The sequence below is a fragment of the Elephantulus edwardii genome, unplaced genomic scaffold (genome assembly GCF_000299155.1).
Source record: "Elephantulus edwardii isolate Elephantulus edwardi_28Jun2011 unplaced genomic scaffold, EleEdw1.0 scaffold00254, whole genome shotgun sequence".
Lineage (NCBI taxonomy): Eukaryota > Metazoa > Chordata > Mammalia > Macroscelidea > Macroscelididae > Elephantulus > Elephantulus edwardii.
Window position 1 is genome coordinate 3,266,053 of NW_006400004.1, and position 4,674 is coordinate 3,270,726.

At 40.7% G+C, this 4,674-nt stretch overlaps 1 pseudogene; it reads right to left on the minus strand.

Annotated features, from left to right (window-relative positions):
- Positions 1 to 2,041: 2,041 nt before the first annotated feature.
- LOC102857912 lies at positions 2,042 to 2,905 on the minus strand (annotated as a pseudogene).
- Between the last annotated feature and the right edge of the window lie 1,769 nt (positions 2,906 to 4,674).

The following is a 4,674-nucleotide window of genomic DNA, read 5'->3' on the forward strand; positions in this document are numbered from 1 at the left end:
TTTTGGTTTTTTAACCTGGGCTTTCTTGATGTTGAGCTTCAATCCGTATTGGAGGCTGCAGTCCTTGACCTTCTGCTGCAAGCGCTTCAGGTCCTCCTCAGTTTCAGCAAGCAGGGATGGGTCATCTGTATAACACAGGTTGTTGATGACTCTCCCACCAATCCTGATGCCACATTCCTCCTTGTACAGCCCAGCGTCTCGGATGATCTGTTCTGCATACAGATTGAAAAGGTATGGAGACAGTACATCCCTGATGGATCCCTTTCTTGATTTTGAACCATCTAGTGTCTCCTTGCTCTAATGACTGCCTCTTGGTCCAAGTATAGGAAAGCCCTAGTGAATTTAAATCACCAGAAATGTGCTGCTTTTGTGTTACCAGCAAAACTCGCTATGGATTGTGCCATCAGAACTCCCTAGCTTTTTTTTTTTTTAGGAATATCTTAAATTTTCCCTTTTAATAGTGCCACATTTTTCTATGTACCATTAAAGTTTCCAGTTAAGTAACGAACAACAGAAATCATTTACATAGGGTTCATATTTTAAAACTCATTTTCTTGCAGCAAAAGTGGATGAAAACTTGTATTTTTTTTAAATTGTTATGTGCAGTTGGGTCACATGTGACTCATAGTGACCCTATGTACAACAGCTCTGAACCCTGCTCAGTCCTGTGTCTCTGACAACCTTGTCTCTGACACACCTACTCTCATTACCCCAGTCACTGAATCAATCCATCTCATCGAGTGTCGTCTTCTCTGTGCTGTTCTTCCACCTTCCCAAGTATGGCGTCCCTCTCTAAGAACTGGTCCCTTCCTGTCTTCGGCCTGGGGCTCGGGGCGGGCTGTCTTCAGCCCCTGGCCCAGGGCGCCCCATCACGGCCCTCTGCTCGGGGCGGGCTGTCTTTGGCCCCCAGCTCGGGGCATGGCCCTCAGGGTGAGCTCCTCAGTCCCCAGATTGTGCCATCTGGCCCCTAGGTGGGGGGGAAAATGCCTAGGGTATCCAGAGAATTTTATCTCGGCTACATTCCGCCACGCTCTTCCCCAGTAAATCTGAAAGTAACACCCCCAAAGACCTTCTATTTGTAACTCACAAGTTTGTGCTCTCTAGGTTTGCTCCCTTTCCTATAGGTAACCCTAACACTGAGTTTTACTCCAGACCTGATCCTGAACCCAGTGCCAGTGACAAAAAGGAAATACAACTGCCAGCAAAGGAGGATGGATCCTCTGGATTCAACCAGCCATCCCCACTGAACCCACCTGGAGAAACATTTTGCAGTCCAGAGGGGAGCAAATGTCAGGAAAACATCTCACAGAACAAGAAGGCAAGCAGCTTTAACCCAACACCACCAGTAAGATGATGAAGTGTCCTCCCTTTCCCCCTTCACATCTACGCCCCTGTTCAGCATGAAGAAGCCGGAGAGTCTGCATCCAGTTCCCAAATCAGTAAGACAGTTGGTTTAATCACCATTGGAATAGGCTTACCATTCCCCTGTAGCATCTGGTCCACACTGGATCCTTTTCATCTCCTTCACCTGTTCCCCCCTCCAACCAAATGGTACAGCTCTACAACTGCACCCCTGCAATCTTAATCCCTGCCCATCATCACCCTTTTGCTCCCACCCCTCACCTCATTGTACCCCCAATATGTTTTTTCCAATAAAATAAAAAAAAACAAACAACTGGTCCCTCCTTGCAACATGCCCAAAGTATGTCAGATGAAGCTTCAGAATCCTTGCCTCCAAGGAGCAGCCTGGTCTCATCCTCTCTAGGAAGAACATGTTTGTTCCTCTGGCAGTTTATGGTATATTCAATACTATTCTCCAGCTCCACAGCTCAAAAAGCATCAATTCTCCTATCATTACTAGTCATTGTCCAGCTTTCTGGTGCATCCAAGTTATTGTGAAGACCATCGCTTAGATCAGGCGCATCTTAATCTACAGACTGACATCGTTGCTCTTCAGTACTCTGGAGAGGTCTCTGACAAACATGAAAATCTGGTCAAAAAGGTCAAAGAATATTTGAGTACTTTGTGATCTTGCTGAAGACTACAGGTCTCCAATTGTTTCCAGACACTTGAGTTTTGCAGCCTTTGTATTTCCATATTTAGTGTCTGGAAACAAAGACCTGTAGTCTTCAGAAAGACCACAAAATACTAAAAAATTCTTTGACCTTTCAACTACATTTTCACATTTGTCTTTGAAGTTTTCATTAACATCCAGTGTTAATACAGGTATCTTGTAAATAATCAAAGTTGGTTTTCCTTGTTTTATGCAGTAGTCAGCTTCCATGCTTATAGTGAAGTTTCTTTAAATGTCATGGGAATGTCTTATTCTTCATTTTTTTCCCTCAGTCTATTCCACTCCAGGTCTCTGGAGTAGCACTGACATTAATTATTCCATCCAGTTAACCAAATTGGTTATTATTCATCCAGACATACCAGTCTTGAAAAATCGCCCATTCTGTTTCATTCATGCAGTCAGATTCATATGAATTAGATGCAAAAGTATACCTATCACTACACACAGCTCAAGAAAATAATACTGGCTTCTCAGCATTTGAGTCTGCCACTGAGAGATGCAAGTTGAGCTCGTATTCTAAGGTGGACATGGGACTAGAAGGTAAGACAAAAGACCATTGTTCAGGTTTTTTCACACATCATCTGTAGGATATTGCCACCACTTTCCTGAGATGATGTCAGTTTCTCAAATTCATCTTGAGTACTTTGAATATTGCACTACCTGGCAACAGGTTCTGGAACCACTTCCCAATCCTCCCAACTTGTTTAAGGATATTCACTAAAGTTGACCTCTGTATACTCATGTTCCCTTCACAATGAAAATTTCCTTGATTCCAGTGCCCTCAGAGCTGGTCACAAGTGAAGGGTAGCTTCTCTTGGGCAGGACAGCCATGCTGTCGTTTTACTGAGAACCCCCTCTCCCAAGCGTATTAATCTTCAGAGGGCAGGGAAGGGGAGTGGCTGCAGATGTGAGCACTGGGACTTGCACTGCCTCTGGACACAGAAGAACCTGCGGGCTGAAGACAAGCTGGTAGTTCTGTTTCTCAGAGTCCCAGCTTCTGATACTTGAGCTTGAAACTAAATCACAAATTCATAAAAAACTTGCCTCTGTATCAAACTTACTTACATCAAGATCCAACAGCTAATGACTGTAAACAACTCTGTGACATGAATGTAATAAGTGAATATTTTGTAAGAGCAAAACTTTAGCTGTTAAAGTGCTCTTGGCTGAAATTCAAAGATGTATATGGAATTTCTTAAGTATAAGAATGCACTAAAGTAAAATACAAAAATTCATTTTTCTTAAATGCATAAATATTTATTGCCATGACAAATTGTTTCCAAAGTGAAAGGTATGGTCAGAATGAGGTTTGCTCCTTGAATTAATGAAATGTCTATGCAAAATAAAGTGCAAGTAGTGTAAAATTAATCTTCCAGAATTATCTATATTAGCTAAATGATGAAACAAGACTTTGTAGCCACAGTAGTATGCACTGCATTTTGATTGTTTAAGCATCTTTCTCATGATTGAACTTTCTTTTACAAATTTACAAAGTTAACAGAATGATCGTTTGGAATTTGCTAATTAGACTTAATTACATACTCTTCTGGTTATAAACAATAAACACATTCATGTCTTAAGCAAAGGTTGATAATGCCATCGTGGATAGACTGTTTAAACCACATTATAAAAAGTAGGTAAAAAAAAAAAAGTAGGTAAATAATTTGGTACATTAAATGAAAATGTCATTTACTTGACAAGGATATGTTATCATTTTACACAGCATCATAAAAGCTACAGCAAATACAATTCAGTATAGTTAATGTAAGTCAAATATTCCTAAGTGGAATGTATACAAAGATTTACATAATGCCCTCATGTTTCTCTAGTTAGATTAGGACGATAATTTTGAGATAAATTTTGATAATGTCAGCGTTTCTTCTAAAGAGCATAATCCAATCACACAAAACTCCATATCATTGTAATGATGCCAAAGTAATTCTTTTCCGTAAGAGCAAAAAAAAATGGCCTGAATAGAACGAGAACCCATGAACAGAAGGGGACTAATACTAAAACACAGGACTGTCTTCCCTATACAATAGCACTTTATGACATTCAGTGTTTGTGTCCGATTTTGAGGCTGAGATAATACTGCCAAATAAAATTAGGTGAGAAGTGTTTCCTCCTCTTCATTTTCTGGAAGAGAATGCATAGAACTGTTCAGATTCTTCAATTAATACTGGTCTACTTATTTTTTATGAACACTGACCATTTTCTGTGTTCAAAACTATCTTTTATGAACTATGAACATCCCATAAAGAAATGTGCCTGTTTCAGCTAAGCTGTTAACTATTGTTGATTGCCGTCGAGTCGAGCACGACTCATAGTGACCCTACGAACAAAAAGCTTGAAGACTTTCTAGAGCTATCATCATTTATCAAAATTCATAGAGTTTCAGACACATGTTGTTTAGGAAGTCAATACTATATGGACCTAAATTTGGGGACAGTGGTCGAATTCTTGCCTTTCATACAGGAGGCCTAGGTCCACTTCTAAGCCAGTCTGTGCATAGCCACCACCAAAACATCCATGAAGGCTTGTGAGTTGCTGTTTTGCTAAGCAGGTTTCAGCAGGGTTTCCAGAGTATGGGAAGGAAGGCT